The sequence below is a fragment of the Panthera onca genome, chromosome A2 (genome assembly GCF_046562875.1).
Source record: "Panthera onca isolate mPanOnc1 chromosome A2, mPanOnc1 haplotype 2, whole genome shotgun sequence".
NCBI lineage: Eukaryota > Metazoa > Chordata > Mammalia > Carnivora > Felidae > Panthera > Panthera onca.
In genome coordinates this window covers 111341198-111361944 of record NC_138340.1, presented here as the reverse complement: position 1 = coordinate 111361944, position 20747 = coordinate 111341198, and the positions used below count along the sequence as shown (strand labels likewise).

The 20747-nt window shown below is 36.3% G+C and overlaps 1 protein-coding gene across 20 annotated transcripts in view; it reads right to left on the bottom strand.

Annotated features, from left to right (window-relative positions):
* The window catches only part of HDAC9 (histone deacetylase 9), a 930192-nt gene that overhangs the window by 226037 nt on the left and 683408 nt on the right, over nt 1-20747 (bottom strand). The window lies entirely within an intron of this gene.

Below are 20747 nucleotides of genomic sequence, written 5' to 3'. Positions count from 1 at the left end.
TTTGCAAGTGCTAGCGGGGGAAAATTCAAATACCTTTCTGGCTGCAGGTTTACAGGGAGCCAAAGACAATTATTAGGCAGGTAGCAGTAGCAGTCAGTGAGTAGGAAGTAGCAACCACAGTTCAGGTTCTCCAACTAAATGGAAGGAGTGTGTGGTCCTCACACTTAAAACATTCACAATATTCAACTGCAAGGAACAATTTGGTTTTCAAAGTAGAAGCTTAAAATTTCTAACATTTATTACAGTTTGGCAGCTGGTCTTCATGCAGATTGGTATTATTAAAATTGGAGAGGCCATTAAAATACATGGTTGCTTCTGTAAGAGAACATTCTTATGAAAACAAAGTATGAACTGATATTTTTGATTTACCTTTATCAAATACTGTTTACTCTTTTTCATGCATCCAATAAGATAACATATAACAAGGACAAGAAAAGTACAATAACAGTGGTTTATAAAGATATATATATGTTACATATATTTATGTGTAAAATATTTCTTAATATATGTAAAAAAAAAAAAACGAATGGTAGAGGTCTTTAAAGTTACAACACATAAATTACTTCAAGCACCAGGAAATGTAATAAAAAATTTGTGACTGTGCAAGTAGAAAGACTTTTTGAATTGGTCAAAGAATGGAAATCCCACCCAAAATAAAGATATTTTTAAAAGAATTAAAGAGACCTAATGACGTGGAACAAATACAATAAATAACAATTACACATATTCACAATGCATTAAGCAGTTTCCTAAGCATTTTAACATGCCTTTTCTCATGAGATCCTTACCAACTTAAATTGTCAAGATCAATGAATAAATAAATAATAAGTGAGAACCATAAATAAATACATAAATAAATAGAAAAATTAGGATCTTTTCAACAACAGCAGAGTGGTGGTGAAGAGAGGTTTCTGAATCAAACTGTCACAGTGAGGTTATGGCTACCGCTAAAATCTGAATGACAGTGGGCAACTAATTAACATCTCTGCACTTTGGTTCCCTTACCTGTGACACACCAACTTTTTAAAGTACCATCCACATATGATTTTGGTGAGGATTAAATGAGTAAGTGATAAGCAAATGTTAGGTACTACTATTTAGGCTACTATTAAACCCATTTAAAATGCCTTACACATAGTACCAGCCTAATAAGTGTTAATTGAATGAGCACACCATGGCTTAGAGAAGCTACTCAGCTGACCCAAAACCTTCACACAGACCCCTGACTCTGACATCACCTGTCTTTCTACTACACTCCTGAAATAACTCTTGCTTTCTAAGAACATCAAGCCTTCGTCATAGTCGACACCATCATGGTAAACACTACCAGCTAAAAAGTGAAAGAATCATCAAATGGACATGGGAACCAAATCATTTGCCCTCCAAACCAAAAGCTTTATTTTTACTGAACAATGTAAACACTTATCTGAGCTTCATATAAACATATCCTTGAGGAAGATAGTTGTTCAAGTTTAAAATGAAAACCAACATTTACATTGTGCTGCATCATTTTTAGTCAGTATTACAGAGCTACAGGTGCCATAGTAAGTCCTCATTAATCAGAGTTAAAGTTGGGGCACGTGGGTGGCTTAGCCAGTTAAACGTCCACTCTGAATTTTGGCTCAGGTCATGATCTAACACTTTGAGCCCTGTGTTGGGCTCTGTGCTGATATTGTGGAGCCTGACTGGGATTCCCTCTCTGTCCCTCCCCTGCGTGCATGCTCTCTCTCTCCCTCTCTCCTTCCCTCTCCCTCTCCCTCTCACTCACTCTCTCTCTCTCTTCCCCAAAATAAATAAATATTTAAAAGCCAAATTTAAAATTATTGTAAAAGCAAGCAAACATAAAACATATCAATAAATCCCAAAGACTTGGGGCGCCTGGGTGGCTCAGCTGGTTAAGCAACCGACTTCGGCTCAAGTCATGATCTCACAGTTAGTGAGTTTGAGTCCCGCGTCGGGCTCTGTGCTGACAGGTCAGAGCCTGGAGCCTACTTAGGATTCTGGCTCTCCCCCTCTCTCTGCCCCTCCCCTGCTCATGCTCTGTGTCTCTGTTTCTCAATAATAAATAAATGTTAAAAAAAAATTAAAAATAAATAAATAAATCCCAAAGACTTAATGAGTAACTCAAAACCACACATAATTCTACATATAATTCCACATATAATTCCTTTTTACTTGACTTTGGAATACACTCAGAAGATTTTGGAATTCTTGGAGAGATAAAATTCTGTGTCTGTGCCATCAATTTTTGTGTATAAACTTCTACTAATCAAGATACTTTTTTTAAATTTGGCTAACATTTGTTAGGTACCCACTATGTAATAGATGCTAAGAGTTATATAGTATGGGGGTTACTTTTGTCAAAAAGGTATGATCATTGGTTGAAAGAATGCTAGACACATAGATGCTTAATGGATACTTGAGATTTTGACTACATCCAAAGTTCAGGCTTATCCTTAAACAGGTTTGTTAGGGATCTATGAAATTTATCAGCCATTTATTTACTTACATTTAAACGTGAAAAACATGTAGTTAAAGAACTATTTCAACCTGTTTTGTGTATATTTAGTTTATAACTAACTTAAAAATGGTCAAGTTTTTTGGATATAATCTTTCCATAAATGGTAATTGTATTTAATTCTGAATTTATTAACAGATGTTGTCTTAGCTCACCTGCCATAACAAAATATCATACACTGAGAGGCTTAAATAACAAGATTTTATTTCTCCCAGTTCAGGAGGCTAGGAAGTCCAAGAAGGTATCAGCCAATTTGGTTTCTAGTTAAAATTCTGTTTCAGGTTTCATCCTGGCTTGCAGATGGCTGCCTTTTCACAATGTCCTCACATGGCCTTTCCTCAGTGAGTGCATGTAGAGACAGACCCCTCTCTCTTCCTCTTCTTAGAAAGCTACCATTCTATTAAAGATCCCATCCATATGACCACCTTTAACCTTAATTACCCTCAAAAAACCCTATTAAATTAAATCACATCAGGAGTTAGGGCTTCAAAATATGAATTGGGGGAAGAATACAATTCAGTATGTAGCAAGGTTATATCCCAAAAACTTGTTTATAAGTCAATTTATAATCATATTTTCCTAAGACATTGTGTTCCAAGTAGTTTTTCAGGAGCATTAGCTATTTAGCTACTAAAAGCTACACACATATATTTGCCATGTTATAGTTTAACAAGAGCTCCAATGGTAAGAAATCTTGCACAACTTATGAACTCTCCTGACTATGTCACTAGAAGAGACGTCCAAATCTACTTCCTGCCATTCTCAATGGAAAAAAGTATTTCTTATCCTGATATATCCATTTTACTGGTTGGAGAAACTGCCAAAAACATTTCCCTACATGAGTGATACCATCAAGAAGGACATGTTCATATAAAAGCTCTGATTTTAACTACTGCAAAGCTTTGACAGCAGAAAAAAACTCTAGGTAAGAGAGGACAGTTGACTCCACCAATTGTTAATGGCTCCTGGCATGGAATGGGATCCTGAGTGGTTGGGGGATAAAAAAGGAAAAAGAGCAAGAAGGATTAGACTTTGGTGGATATCTATAACTGGGATTAAGGAGGTGAGATGATAATACAATGATGATAAAGGTAGAGACCAGAAGAGCTTAGAACTGTAAGACAGGTGCTCTAGCATTTGAAAGTTGAAGGTAGAGAGTAGGACAGTGGCACAGAATTGGATCTGGGCATGGAAAATAATTGTAAACAATGTAAATTATTTAGATTAGGCCAGGAAAGGGGAAAGAAATGGTAGTGCAGCAGAAGGCAATCCTGTTGACTACACTAGCTGGTTCCTAAGATCTTGCTAAAGTTGCTGAGATATGCAAAGCAAATTCTTAAAACCAAAACTACTATAATCTGAAAAAAAATTAATTTGCTTATATCTTTTTTGTTCTTTCCATACACCACATTCACTTCTCCTAAGTCTGTTCACCAATTTATTCTTCAGCATGATACGTGTGTGTGTGTGTGTGTGTGTGTGTATACATATCCATGCACACATGTACACGTACATTAGGAGGCAGTGAAATGTGAACTGAAAGGAAGATTAGCATTGATATAAAATAAATGTAAAGAAATTGACGTTCAAAATAGGATTTTGCATCAGTACACAAAAAAATCCAGATTTTGTAGTAAAAGAGGATTTTTTCCAAATTCTTTTATATATCAAGAACTAAGCCTGATGGTCTGAGGTTATAGTCCTACGTTAGTGACAGTATAAAGACAATGCTACTATTGCATCTCTGATACTCAGAGGAGAGAGTTTTTCTACTTATGACAATGAGACCTAAAGCTTACAGACCTAGGCTATAGGTAGGATATAATAAGAGGAAGAAAAACCAAAAGTCGTCCCTTCGGGTTCTGAGACAGTGGAAAAAGGCAACAAAAGGTGCAACAGAAGCACCCCACTAGGGAATCCTAACATACTCCATCTTGCAGTGAAATCAGGAGAAAACGAGCTGCTTCAAAGGCTGGAGATTCAGGAACAATAAGGTGGACTAGGGAAATTGCCATGGAAGCTTGCATGTTCAGAGGACAACATGAGTGTCCAAGGATGTCATCAAATTTCCATCCCTCCTTCAGATACCCAAATGCCATCTTGGGAGAGGAAGCTGAGAGACTGAACGATTACCTAAAAATATTGCATCCAATAGTAAGTTGATCTTGAAGAAAAAGAATTGTAAAATTGAAAGGAAGCTCTTCAAACTTGAAGAGATGCATATATTGTTAATTGTGGAGAAGATCAGTGTCATTAGAAGAAAAGAAAGCATATCTACCACATATGAATGAGCATGGCTGATTCTAATTTTGTATCCCATTTTTAAGGTCAGGAATTTAATCTGCTGAATGACAGGGAAAAAGGTCTAACCGAGATCCTGGAAGAAGTCCCCAGTGATATGCTATATATATGACTAGGGGTGTAAAAATGTATTTTAGAATTAATGTGGCAATATGCAACTTACTGCGCCCCCCCGAAATAATCTGGAATTTTTAGCAAGCTTTTGATTACAAAGTATTCTGAAAAACAGACTGTTTTCAACTTTCAAATATTTCTGTATAAATGTACAAAACATGAAGGCAGCTTTAGTAGTCTGCTGCGTAACTGTCCACAGAGGCTTTGTTTTATTGCCAGAATTAAAATCTATCAATTTGAAAATAGTCCCCTCAAAATTCAACTCACTTTTAAACATGTAGGAAGGTCCGGACCTTACATGTGTCCAAAACTGTAGTTCAGAAATGTCAGATGAGGCTGTCCCACAAAAAGTCTTTCTGTATTAGGAACCAAGCACATATGGTGAGATACTGGTGGAAATACAAATAGGGTAGAGAATTATACAAGCTTGGTTCACAAAAAAATATTTAGTCATCAGAGAAGGAGGCACAATTCTGAAGACAGTACAGGGCATGACACTGGGATCCTCCTAGCCCATATTTCCAGAGCCTCATGTCTATTTATTAGGGTAGGAAGGGTAAAGAAATGGAGAAAACTATAAGTAAAAACTGAAATAGGCAATGCATTTTATATTCTGTTAAAAAATGAGATTGAAGTAAAATACTTTGGTACCAAATTGAACATTTATGTTAAAAGAGGGAGAGAGTCACATTCTCTACTTCATTATGGACCTCAGAGAATCCAGGGCAACTGGCAATGTGACAACCCCAGAATAATCAGCAAAGGCCAGTAGGCCTCAGCAACTGGAAGGAAGGGAGGAGGACAAGAACAAGAGATGGGGGGAAAAATCTAGCAATTCATAAGCACATAGCAATTACTCACACTAGTCTAAAATAGTTAGGAAGATTCTCTATGGAGGCATGGAGGTAGAAGAGACAGTAAGGGTTTGAAAAGCACCGGTTACATATTTACTTACAAAAACTTAGTCACTAGGTAATACTATTCACATCTGAAAGAAGACTACCATGTTGCAATCTCTATAGCTATAAAAGATACAAAGGAGGATTACTGAATCAAACCTGATCTATGGAACATGAATGGTAGAAACATCATTTATTCACTTGGAGTCACAGCAGAATGCAATTCAGGAAATATACAGAGAAAGTGATAGAAAACTAATAAGGTTTTCTATCTAATTTCATGTTTTTCAGTTTTATTATTATATGTTGCCCTATTCTATAAAGTTCTATTCTTTATTATCTATAAATAATAATGACAATAATAATAACTGCTATTATCTCATAATTATAGAGTACTTATTAAGATCCAGACACTATGCAAATCTCATTGCCTATATAAACTCATACGATTCTTACAATAATCACTGGCATAGATGCTATTATTAAGCATTTCTGTATATGAAATTCAAAGAGGTTATTTAGCTAGTAATTAGTGCAGCTGGAAATGAGAACCCAGAAAAACAGCATAAGCTCTTAATCCATACTTATTTTTATGTTAATAAAATCAAAATCTAAAAAGTGAATAAAAAATAAAATCATTTTGAAAAAAACAGATTCTAATTTTATTTATAGAATCAAAGATTTTCGTAGTGAAATGCAACAGCTAAGACCTACATCACTTTTTTATCTGTAAAGGTATTGAATCTCTACCATGTAAAATTGCTAAAATATTCCAAAACTTCAAATGCCACAGTTGTATCGGGAGTAGCTGGGCATTTTGTAATTTTATAATTTGTTCACCATTATTTTAAAGCAGTAGTCTTAACGGGGGTGTTTTAAACCGTCTTCCCTCCCGCCCCAGCCCTGGTGCCCATTTGTGAATTTCTGAAGACATTTTTGGTTGTCAAGACTGCAGGGGCAGGTGAGCTTCCAGTGTCTGTTGAGTGGAAGCCAGGAATGTTGCTAATCATCTTACAGTGCAACAGGACATCACAACAAATAAATATCTGTCAATGTCAATAATGCCAAAGTTGAGAAATCTTGCTCTATAAACATTGAGATCCATATAAATATCAGTGCTCCCTTCTTCATACTGGCTGCTAAAACTCTCCACGACAAATTTGTGGACCTTCTCTAGTAAAAATAGTAGATACTACAGCTCACACCTTATAAGCTAATCTCATTCCTAGCTCATGTGTCTATCTTCACTTTTCCATGATTACCACACTTACTTTTGAACACACACGTCATGTTTGTTTTGAAAGTTGCTTTAAATCCTTTATGGAATATGACAAGAATAAAAGGAAAACACAGAGAAAGAACGAAGCAGCAAAAGTAGCAGAGAGTCCAGAGAGGAGGCAGAGCAGAGGACAGAGAGGGAACAAGGAGGAAATCGCTTTATATTTTCATTGTTAGTTTTTAAAGTTGTGCTTTCTCTCTTGCTTTTTCTTTGGAATACAACCAAGAATCATTTTTATCAACATTGTTCTTTTCCTGAATTTTTCCAAATAATTGTGTCGGCTGAATAGAATCAACACTAATAGAAACTTATTTTAGGGGCGCCTGGGTGGCGCAGTCGGTTAAGCGTCCGACTTCAGCCAGGTCACGATCTCGCGGTCCGTGAGTTCGAGCCCCGCGTCAGGCTCTGGGCTGATGGCTCGGAGCCTGGAGCCTGTTTCCGATTCTGTGTCTCCCTCTCTCTCTGCCCTTCCCCCGTTCATGCTCTGTCTCTCTCTGTCCCAAAAATAAAATAAAAAACGTTGAAAAAAAAAATTTAAAAAAAAAAAAAAAAAAAAAAAGAAACTTATTTTAAAGGGCTATTCTGCCCTTTTCAGTTTCTTCAGTTTCACGAATTTAGTGACAGAGCCAGGAAAAACCTTTCACAGTTCTTCCCATTCTTTTGCTTCAATCTCAACTTATTTTTCCCTAATACATCAAAGAAGTGGATGGCAATTTATTATAATAATTTCAAAAAAGAAATAATTATATAATATCAGTGGCAAAATAAAAGATCAAGGACATCATATGATTATTGGCACCTATACGAAAAATAAAAAAGAAAGAAAGAAAGAGACAAGTTCTACCTATTCACAGTCAGGTCCTTGAGAAATGTTTGTTCATTAGTATTTTGGGTTTGTCCCTGCATAAAAGTAAGGCAGGGAGTATACGGACAGACTACTGCCTTTGAGTGGTTATGATTCATTTCGTTTAGAGGAAATATGTAAGTGTCACACTTCCCAATGTTCACTTTCTTTGAAACAGATTCTGAGCATCTGAGAGCTGAGTAATATTTTAAAAACCATTGCTTTCACAGTTTCTTTATCCTACTGTGAATTAAGAACATGAATTAAAATGACCAAAATCCTTGGTCAGGATTTTTTAAGAAATCAAGATGTTGCTTGAGTGCCATCCCAGCCCCTTATTCAGAAGCCTCTGTGCATCTGCAAATCCTTCGGGTAAGCACTTAATGACCATCAGGTTTTTTCCTTTTTTAAAAAAACTGTTTACTCTGAGAATGACCACATAAAATTCAACCAGCAAAATGAAAGTATGATACACAGTGCACAAAATAATCAGAGTTCCAAGTAAGCTAAATGTCCAATATGTACCTCGACACTGGATAATATACACTGTCCATGTAATTTATGGTTTAAAAAACAGCAATAACAACAACAATCTTCTCCTTAAATGCTGCCTCAGATCTGCAGCAGGTATAATCTAGATTTAACTAAAGTGTAAAGAACTTCCTTGGTGTTAAGGGTATTAGTGACTAATATCAACAAGTAGAGTCCATGAACAGGAAAAGGTACAAAGAAAATAGCTCAGAGAGTCTCACATACCGAAGTGGAACAATTCAGGCCTAAAGCAGTAGCCACATGTTCGAAAGACTCCAGAGGTCAGACTGGTAATGTAGATGTAATGTAAGGTAAGGTAAATGAGAGAGGGGGCCTTTGGGGTGATTTTTTAAATCTTAAATATTGAGAAGAACTCATTTTTTAAAAAATCCCCAGCCAAGCTAAAAAGAAACTTATCTATAGATGTGCTAAATATGGCTCCTGGGCTATCAGTGCGTAACTTTTGCGGTCCAGGGTGACTTATTTCTTCTACCCAAAGCTTGAAAATTCTAAAGTAGGAAATGGGGAAAAAAAAGTATCTCAGAGGAACTAGATGGGTTGATTTCTTGTGTGAAATGATCATAGCCTAACTAAAGATTTCTTAGAGTGGGGCACTTAGATAACTTCTCTAACTCGTGGGGGGCGGGGTATGTTTATTAAGGATTCTAGCTTTGCCTGAGGATAAGACTAGAGTAAGGATGCTTAGGTTAACATTTTAAGTAAAGGCTGCAAATATTCACAGCACTATGAAAAGTTTTATTGCATTTTCAAATGTGTTACTTGTGAAAATACATGGTGGTGAAAATTATAATTCAGCAATGTTTTTAAATTAACTTGAAGCATATTAATTGCAGTAATGTCTACATGAATTTGAAAATGTAGCTTCATATTTTTGACACATATTTATTCAGTCCTTGGACAATGTTGGGTGTGCATAGGAATTCATTTGTTAATAACTTCATGGCCCTCAAGAGTTTGTGAACATAAGAACAACTGGTCTATGGCACAAGAACAGACACTGAGATCAATGTAACAGAATACAGAACTCAGAAATGGACCCACAAACCGATGGCCAACTAATCTTTGAACAAAGCAGGAAAGAATATCCAATGGAATAATGACAGTCTTTTCAGCAAGTGGTGCTGGGAAAACTGGACAGTGACATGCAGAAGAATGAACCTGGACCATTTTCTTACATCATACACAAAAATAAACTCAAAATGGATGAGAGTCCTCAATGTAAGACAGGAAGCCATCAAAATCCTCGAGGAGAAAGCAGGTAAAAACCTCTTTGATCTTGCCCGCAGCAACTTCTTACTCAACACGTCTCCGGAGGCAAGGGAAACAAAAGCAAAAAGGAACTACTGGGACCTCATCAAAACAAAAATCTTCTGCACAGCGAAGGAAACAATCAGCAAAACTAAAAGGCAACCAACAGAATGGGAGAAGATATTTGCAAATGACATATCAGATAAAGGGTTAGTATCCAAAATCTATAAAGAATTTATCAAAGACAACACCCAAAAAATAAATAATCCAGTGAAGAAATGGGCACAAAAACAGGAATAGACACTTCTCCAAAGACGACATCCAGATGGCTAACAGATACATGAAAAAATGCTCAACATCACTCATCATCAGGGAAATACAAATCAAAACCACAAGGAGATACCACCTTACACCTGTCAGAATGGCTAATATTAACAACAGAGGCAACAACAGATGTTGGTGAGGATGTGGAGAAAGAGGATCTCTTTTGCATTGTTGGTGGCAATGCAAGCTGGTGCAGCCACTCTGGAAAACAGTATGGAGGTTCCTCAAAAAACTAAAAATAGAACTACCCTACAACCCAGCAATTGCATTACTAGGTATTTATCCAAGGGACACAGGGATGCTGTTTCGAAGGGACACATGCACACCAATGTTTATAGCAGCACTATCAACAATAGCCAAAGTATGGAAAGAGCCCAAATGTCCATCGATAGATGAATAAGATGTGAGATATATATATATATATATATATATATATATATATATATATATAGATATAGATAGATAGATATTCCATTATATATATTCCATTATATATATATATATATATATATATATATATATAATGGAATATTACTCAGCAATCAAAAAGAATGAAATCGCCATTTGCAACTATGTGGATGGAATTGGAGGGTATTATGCTAAGTGAAATTAGTCAGAGAAAGACAAAAATCATATGACTTCACTCATATGAGGACTTTAAGAGACAAAACAGATGAACACAAGGGAAGGGAAAAAATAATATAGAAAACGGAGGGGGACAAAACAGAGGAGACTCATAAATATGGAGAACAAATTGAGGGTTATGGGAGGGGTTATAGGAAGGGGGATGGGCTCAATGGGGAAGGGGCACTGAGGAATCTACTCCCGAAATCATTGTTGCACTATATGCTAATTTGGATGTAAATTAAAAAAAATAAAAAACAACTTATATATAAAAAAAAGAACAATTGGTCTAAATTTACTTTATTGTTTGGGGGAGAGAAAGCTAATAATGATAATAATAATAATAACAAGTGCTGAATAAATAGTTAACTGTGGGGGGGGGGGTTTGGAGCTAAGGTCATAAAACAAGCAAGTAACCTGAATTAGTCTATTACAGGTGTAACTGGATTCTTGGAATGAGGAAAGAAATAAAATAAAGCAGAAGAAATACTAAAGAGATAACGACTGAGAATTTATCAAAAAAAGTGAGACCACAGATCCAAAAAATTCAAAACATAACTACAAAAAAATGCCATCAATTCAATTACAAAAACAAAACCACACCTAGACACATCACTATCAAATTGCTAAAATATTAAAAAAAAAATCCTGAAGGAAGCAGAGAAAAGAAACACATTACATAAAATTTTGAACTAAGAAAAGGAATGTTAGCATATTTCTTAGCAGAAACTATTTAAGCTAGGAAACAATGGAGTCACATCTTCAAAGTTTTCAAAGGATAAACATGTCAATCCAGAATTCTATACGAACAAAAATATCTTTAAAAGGTAAAATAAAAATTTTCAGAAAAATAAATGCTGAAGTATTATACTTCCATCAGACCTGAAATACAAAAAATGGTAAAGAAAAACACTCAGGAAATGAAGAGTGCTGAAAATCATAATTATGAAGGCTCATATAAAAGAGACTTTTCCCTTATTTTTATTCCCTTAAAACCTTGACTGTCCAAAGCAAAAACAATAACAATTTTATTGAGGGTTTTATGGCACATGTAAAAAGTCAGATATATGCCAACAAAATATGTAGAATGAGAGGACTGCAAACTACTATAAGATTGTCACATTATAGAAGAAGTAGTGTAATATTACTGACTTTGAAATGTATTAATTAATAAATGTATATACTAGAGAAACTAAAATATAGATAAAATAAGCCTATAATGGAAATAAAAATATAATTCTCAAAAATATTCAATCCAAAGGAAAGCAGAAAAAAGATAGAAAAAGAAAACAAGCAAAAACAGATGTAACAAGTATATAACAACTAACAAGATGGTTGATTTAAATTCAACCATAGCAAAACCTCCCTAATATAGAACACTGTTCTTCAAAGTGTGGTCCATGGAACCATGGTGGTCCCAGTGTAACAACAAGATAAACAAAAGCAAGCCTTTAGAAACTTTTATAACAAATTTTTGGAATAATTTTATATCTGTTGAACCTAATAAAAATGAATTTGCATTTTGTACGGTTTAATCTCTTTTTTAGTAATTCTTTTTTATTACATTTTACAAGAGCATTGCTCTGTGACAGGAAATAAAATGTAAGCAAACAAAATCTTGTCCTTTACCACATAATAATTTGAGGAGCATTGATTTCACAGAGAAAGGACTTTCCTTCCAAATTACACAAAGATCGAATTCTACTTGGGTAAGAGAGCCACAAAGAAAAGGTAAAGCTACAGGTAAAATTGGAAATGCGTTAAGAGTTTGAAAATAAATTAACCCTAACAAGATAAGTTGTACCAAGAGAGAATGGCTACCAATATAATTTGTCAAAGCATTATACTACTAGTTTGTACCTAGAGGCTTTCATAGCCCCAGGATTTGGAGAAATTGTCAGGTTTTTTAATAAGCTTTTTAACAGATTTTCCAAGGAGCCAATCTTTGGACTCTTCCACTTTATTCCATTATTTTAGGTGATAGCTTTGGCAATGGCTTCATCACTGTTTAGTGCAGTATCACCTTATCTATTTTTTGACTCAAGAGTTAGAGTTAGAGACCTTGAAAACTATTTCCATTTACAAGCTGTTCAAACATGGGCAAGTTTATTAACCATGCTCTAAATAAAATGGAGATGAAACCACCTTATTCACAGGATTATATCACCTTCCTCATAGGATTATTATTAGCATTAAATTAGTCAATGCATGTAAAGTGTTTAACATAGTGCAACACAACAGTGAAAGTAGTAAGTTCTCAGTAAATATGTTCACTAAGAGAAAAAAAAAATCTCAGAGTTTTGGTTCCAACATTACTTTTTATTCCGCGGCACATCAAAAACAAAAATCATCTGTGATAATGCTAGAAGCCAGAAACTACTTCTAATCAGAAAGCTACATTTTTTTTTTTTTTTTTTTAGCTGCATATGGATCTAGTTCAACTGGAGTTTCCTGAATGAATGTGGGCCTTTTCCAAGCACATCCAGCATAGCTCAATCTCTGGCACCCGAAACAAAGCTAATGCTCTGAAAAGCCGCACGTGATAGAAATTAAGCTACCTGTACTGAAAGTGGATATGAAAGTATTTTAAAAGGGAAAGAGAATGACTTAGAAGAAAAGGAATTTAGGCACAGTCTCCTTTGTATAATCGAAACTTAGCTTGTTGATTCTTTTCGGAAATATTCCCAGAGTTAAAATATAATACTAGTTTGCCCATTAACAGAACAGGTTTCATACGCACTCAGCATGGTTAATGTGGTACATGATTCTTCCACGGATGCCTTGAATATTTCATCCTGAAAGTTGGGAACCAAAAGTCCTCAGCCAATACTAAGCAGTTCAGTAAACAGCTGCTGCTATGCTATGCTGCTGCTTGGGCCACAGGGCATTTTTGAATAACTGAGTTTAAGCTTAAATAATGATCAGATGCCCGTAGAAACCTCCTGAGAGACATCAGACTTAACAAAGAAACAGAGGTTTCATCAAAGTACTGATTCTATACCATTTTAGGCATGTTGTATAAAAGTTAAACTATGAAGGAAATTAAGTATCTTTTTAACTTTTGCATTACTTCAGGTAAAATACGTATTTTAAATGAATCACCCATTGTGGATCAGCTATTTCTGCAGACAGTATCTTGATTTGGTAACTCAGAAATTATCTAATATTTTTTAAAATCACTGAAATCATCTCAGTTTTATTTAATTTCTGAGAAATTCTAGTTTTAATTTTTCAACATAGCTTATTCTTTTTTAAGCTCTATACAATATGTATAATGACATCTGCAAGCCAAATTTCTTATTTGTTTTAGGAAATAGAATAATTACCTTTTTCCACTTAAGAAGTATTTGAGAAGTTCAATATTTTTCTATCCTCAAGCCTCTACTCTTAGGGCTAGAACTGAAGATTACAATACATATTTTCTTTTCGGCAACAGTGAAAGTTGGGGTGGGAGTATGAAAGATTCAAAGAGAGAAAAGCTTAGACTGTTAGTAGATTCAGGGGAAGAGATAACAAGTCAAACTTACTACTCAAAGAAAGCACAAAGTAAATATCTCTGGTCAGCATCTAAAAAAGATGCAGGGGATGGATTGGGGCAACAAATAAGTGCCAGACACTGTGTTAAACATTTTAAAACATTACCTAATTTATTCCTCATGTACTATTAGTCACTTTAACAAAAGAGGAAACTGAGCTTCAGAGAGGTTAAGTAATTCGAACAGTTACACAGTTGATAAGACACAGAACTGGGATTTCAATCAAAGTCAACCCTAGATAATAGATTTTGATATGGATGGAATTGTGTTCTCCCCAAATTCAAATGATGAAGATCTAACCCCAATTTGACCATATTTGCAGATAGGGACTTTAAAGAGGTAATATGACTGGTGTCCCTGTAAGTAGAGAAAGAGACACCAGTTATGTGCACACAAAGAGAAAAAGCCATGTAAAGACACAGTGAAAAATGTCCATCTGCAAACCGCAGAGATAGGCCTCAGGAGAAACCAATCCTGCCTGCAACTTGATCTTTAATTTCCAATCTCTAGCACTATTAGAAAATACCTATTTTTTAAAACAACATAGAGTTGACGAAATCTTCACTGCTGTCAGGGATAGGATAAAGATATATTTTTCTATCCTGGGCATTAGCATCTTAAGAATAAATGGGGAATGATTGCTTAAAAAGCTAATCAAGAGGCACCTGGGTGGCTCAGTACATTGAGCGTCTGACTTCAGCTGAGGTCACGATCTCACGGCTCACAAGTTCGAGCCTCTCGTTGGCTCTGTGCTGATGGCTCACAGCCTGGAGCCTGCTTCAGATTCTGTCTCACTCTCTCTCTGCCCCTCCACCATTTGTGCTCTCTCTCTCTCAAAAATAAACAAACATGATGATTCCTAAACCAGAGAGAGACCCAGTTAAAAAAGAGAACTACAGGCCAATATCCCTGATGAATATGGATGCAAAAATTCTCAATAAGATACTAGCAAATGAAATTCAACAGCATATAAAAAGAATTATTCACCATGATCAAGTGGGATTCATTCCTGGGATGCAGGGCTGGTTCAACATTTGCAAATCAATCAACATGATACATCACATTAATAAAAGAAAAGATAAGAACCATATGATCATGTCAATAGATGCAGAAAAGGCATTTGACAAAATTCAGCAAACTTACTTAATAAAAACCCTCAAGAAAGTCGGGATAGAAGGAACATACTTAAACATCATAAAAGCCATTTATGAAAAGCCCACAGCTCACATCATCCTCAATGGGGAAAAACTGAGAGCTTTCTCCCTGAGATCAGGAACACGACAGGGATGCCCACTCTCACCGCTGTTGTTTAACACAGTGTTGGAAGTTCTAGCATCAGCAAGCAGACAACAAAAGGAAATCAAAGGCATCAAAATTGGCAAAGATGAAGTTAAGCTTTCACTTTTTTCAGACGACATATTATACATGGAAAATCCAACAGACTCCACCAAAAGTCTGCTAGAACAGATACATGAATTTAGCAAAGTTGCAGGATACAAAATCAATGTACAGAAATCAGTTGCATTCTTATACACTAATAATGAAGCAACAGAAAGACAAATAAAGAAACTGATCCCATTCACAATTGCACCAAGAAGCATAAAATACCTAGGGATAAATCTAACCAAAGATGTAAAAGATCTGTATGCTGAAAACTATAGAAAGCTTATGAAGGAAATTGAAGAAGATATAAAGAAATGGAAAAACATTCCGTGCTCATGGACTGGAAGAATAAATATTGTCAAAATGTCAATACTACCCAAAGCTATCTACACATTCAATGCAATCCCAATCAAAATTGCACCAGCATTCTTCTCGAAGCCAGAACAAGCAATCCTAAAATTCATATGGAACCACAAAAGGCCCCGAATAGCCAAAGTAATTTTGAAGAGGAAGACCAAAGCAGGAGGTATCACAATCCCAGACTTTAGCCTCTACTACAAAGCTGTCATCATCAAGACAGCATGGTATTGGCACAAAAACAGACACATAGACCAATGGAATAGAATAGAAACCCCAGAACTAGAACCACAGAAGCATGGCCAACTCATCTTTGACAAAGCAGGAAAGAACATCCAATGGAAAAAAGACAGTCTCTTTAACAAATGGTGCTGGGAGAACTGGACAGCAACATGCAGAAGATTGAAACTAGACCACTTTCTCACACCATTCACAAAAATAAACTCAAAATGGATAAAGGACCTGAATGTGAGACAGGAAACCATCAAAACCCTAGAGGAGAAAGCAGGAAAAGACCTCTCTGACCTCAGTAGTAGCAATTTTTTACTGGACTCATCCCCAAAGGCAAGGGAATTAAAAGCAAAAATGAACTACTGGGACCTTATGAAGATAAAAAGCTTCTGCACAGCAAAGGAAACAACCAACAAAACTAAAAGGCAACCAACGGAATGGGAAAAGATATTTGCAAATGACATATCGGACAAAGGGCTAGTATCCAAAATCTATAAAGAGCTCACCAAACTCCACACCCGAAAAACAAATAACCCAGTGAAGAAATGGGCAGAAAACATGAATAGACATTCTCTAAAGAAGACATCCGGATGGCCAACAGGCACATGAAAAGATGCTCAACATCACTCCTCATCAGGAAAATACAAATCAAAAACCACACTCGGATATCACCTCACGCCAGTCAGAGTGGCCAAAATGAACAAATCAGGAGACTATAGATGCTGGAGAGGATGTGGAGAAACGGGAACCCTCTTGCACTGTTGGTGGGAATGCAAATTGGAGCAGCCACTCTGGAAAACAGTGTGGAGGTTCCTCAAAAAATTAAAAATAGACCTACCCTATGACCCAGCAATAGCACTGCTAGGAATTTACCCAAGGGATACAGGAGTACTGATGCATAGGGGCACTTGTTCCCCAATGTTTATAACAGCACTCTCAACAATAGCCAAATTGTGGAAAAAGCCTAAATGTCCATCAACTGATGAATGGATAAAGAAATTGTGATTTATACACACAACGGAGTACTACGTGGCAATGAGAAAGAATGAAATATGGCCCTTTGTAGCAACGTGGATGGAACTGGAGAATGTTAGGCTAAGTGAAATAAGCCATGCAGAGAAACCAGATACCATATGTTTTCACTCTTATGTGGATCCTGAGAAACTTAACACAAACCCATGCGGGAGGGGAAGGAAAAAAAAAGAGCTTAGAGTGGGAGAGAGCCAAAGCATAAGAGACTCCTAAAAACTGAGAACAAGCTGAGGGTTGATGGGGGGTGGGAGGGAGGGGAGGGTGGGTGATGGGTATTAAGGAGGGCACTTTTGGGATGAGCACTGGGTGTTGTATGGAAACCAATTTGACAATAAATTTCATATATTGAAAAAAAAATAAAATAAAATAAAAAAATAAACATGAAAAATGTTTTTTAAAAAAATAAAAAATAAAAGGTTAATCAGGTTTTATAAGTAGATGTTTTTGTTTTGTTTGTTTTGTACGTGTTTCTTTTCTTTCCTCTGGATTTCCTTGCAGTAGGCTAGTTACATGATGTTCCATATACAGGATGACTGTGAAGCTTGGAAAACAATCAATAACTTCATGGGATACCTGAGCTATTATTTAGGAATACCCTATATTTATATAGCTACTGGTAAACGACGATTTCTGTTGTTGAAGCTAGCCAGTCTGTGGTGTCTTTATATGGCAGCCTGAGCAGACAAATGCAGATAAGAACTAAAAAAAGATTTTCTATATTGTTTGTTCTATAGATCTCTTCTTAATGATATATGATGAGAACTAGTGTTAAGAGCCATGAGCGCAGTGCTAAGGGGGTATCTTCACACATCTGACACATAATAGATCCTTAATAAATGTGTGCCAAGAGAATCAATTAATGGATGAAAATAAGCCAATTCTATAGTGATATATTTCTTGACAGGGTTTGACTCTGGCTAAAATGTAAAAATAGTTTCCCCGTTCAAGTCCTGCATTACATCACTGATTTCGTGAAGAACATGTTTCTTTAGTTAGCACCACACCTAGATCTATAGCTTTCATTTGCTAGCATTAGGTTCCTCCTTTCTCTAGCTTGATAACCAGCAATATCTGGGGTGCCTCTAGGGCCCCCATCCTCTGTCATAGTGTACCCCTACTCATCATAGAACTTCCAGGTCTTAACTATTTGCCCTAAGAAGACAAGACATCCCTGTAAGTCCTTGTCAACCAGATCCCCAGTATCAAGTTAATGGGAGCCTGCTTTATGATCGCTCCAGAAAAACTGATTTTTTAAAAGCTATTTTAGGGGTGCCTGGGTGGCTCAGTTGGTTAAGAGTCTTATTCAGCTCAGGTCATGATATCATGGTCTGTGAGTTCAAGCCCTACCTCAAGCTCTGCACTGACAGTTCAGAGCCTGCTCCAGATCCTCTTCTTCCTGTCTCTACCTCTCCCCCAAACACACCTTCTCACTCTTTCAAAATAAATAAACTTAAAAAAATCTGTTTTAAATTTAGATAAAGTATTACCACAAAGTAATACCATATTTGACCCCCAAAGGAGATGATAAAGTATGTTTCATTAATTACCTCTACTTCAGAGATAAAGAAATTGAAGCCTAGAAAAATTAAATTATTTGCGCCTTTGTAGTCATACAGGATCTTATCATTCAAAGTGTGGTTCATGGATGAGTAACATTGACATCATATGGGTAAGAGATGCAGAATTTCAGGCCCCATCCAGTTCTGTTGAATCAGAGACAATGTGGAGACTTGAATCCAAATGTTCTAATTTCTAAATCAAGTTTCTCTGTGTATCTCATTACAAGGGCTTCTGAAAACAATCTCCATATCCTTCTTACTAGTCTCCCTAAACTGCCACGATTCTAATGGGAGAACATTAGCTGGGTAGTATGTCAGATGGGACCTGAAGGTTTCAGGACTTTGAGGAAGATTTAAAATCATACCTTTGAGGCAGCAGCTTCTTTATTCTTTGCAAAACAAGACCTAATGAGGGCCACCCATCAGAATGCAGTAGGTCCATTCACTACACAGAGTTGCCACTGATAAACTACATCACCATATTTGATCCTCATAATAATGCAATGAGAGAGGCCCAACTGTCCCCATTTTAAAGATGAAGAAACTGTGGCTAAGATAAGTCAAATAACTGTAAGATAGAGTTTACATTGCTGATTTCTCTGACTCTAGAGCTCGGTGGAAAGACATACACCCTAAAGCCATAAAACCACTCAAGGAAGGTTCCGCGTTATTTAGGTAGCAGTACTTCAGAATCTCTTGAAAGCCCTCTGTAATCTGGGTGATTCCTGTAGGAGTATGTTGACAGTCATATTTCTGGGCCAAGGACCTATGGTATTCTTCACTGTATTCTTTGGTTGGCTCTGCAGCCTTTAACAATGGCCTCCTCCCTTCTCCCATGTGATACAATATGCCTCTTCTTTGAATGTATATATTCATTTCATGTTAGATGTTCTGCTGAAATCCTGAGACTTTTGAAATGGAGCTGGGATGGATTTATGATGACAATGTGTGGGTAAACCCACATGCTTTCTCTCTTTTGTTCAACACTAAGAGGAACACATGAATGACAGCCCACTCCCTTGGGATCACTTGTAGGTTATAATGCCCACACCTTAGCTTTTTTAGTCATGGTGAGATGAAAAAGAAATAGAGAAGCTATAGGGAGGACCTTCAGATTCCAAGTAAAACCATGGATATGATGAATGAATACTGTGACCGATATTCCATATGGAAAGAAGGCGTGAACTATTAATGAAGCAGCTGGAAGAGACAAGGGGCATGCCATGTACATTAATGCTCTACCATAACCCCCCTCCCAGTATGATCAACTGCTTTCTGACAGCCTTGACCTTACATGTACAATTTCTAGTCACTCTTCATCTTCACAAAAATATCCCTTTGCTATTTATGTGCCACTGATGAGAATAAGTATAGGAACATATCTGTTGTGGCTGTGCTGCATCTTACGATTCTAAGGATTCTTATTTAAGGTACTGGTGGGCTCAAGGATTTCCCAATAATATATGAATTACTTTGGGTTATGTGGTCAATCAAAGAATCTCAGAGTCCTTATTGCTACTCATAGTAATTGGCTGGTCAGTCCCACCAAGACTGAATTAGAGATATAGCCAAGTAAGACCATCTCAGTATTTTCCTACTACTTCATTTAATCTGGTGAACACGCTATGGAAAGTATATTTCATAATATTCTAATCCTTGTAAGTACTGGACAGTGCATGTTAGAGCCCTGTTTCTTCCAAGACAGCTTAATAAAATTAACTCTAACTCCATAGGTGTGTAAAATGAGATTCTATCTTACTCATCCCATAGTGGTTTGGTCCAGTGGCAGAGGTTTTTCAGTATTTTAGTTCAAATTACAATGCTGTGTATAGGTGCATAATTTTCACCCCAAATTAATGATGCCTGAGAGCATGGATAATACCTTACAGGAAGTACAATAAAAAAGAAAAGGCTTTCAGCAAAAGAAATAATTGTGCTTTATTATG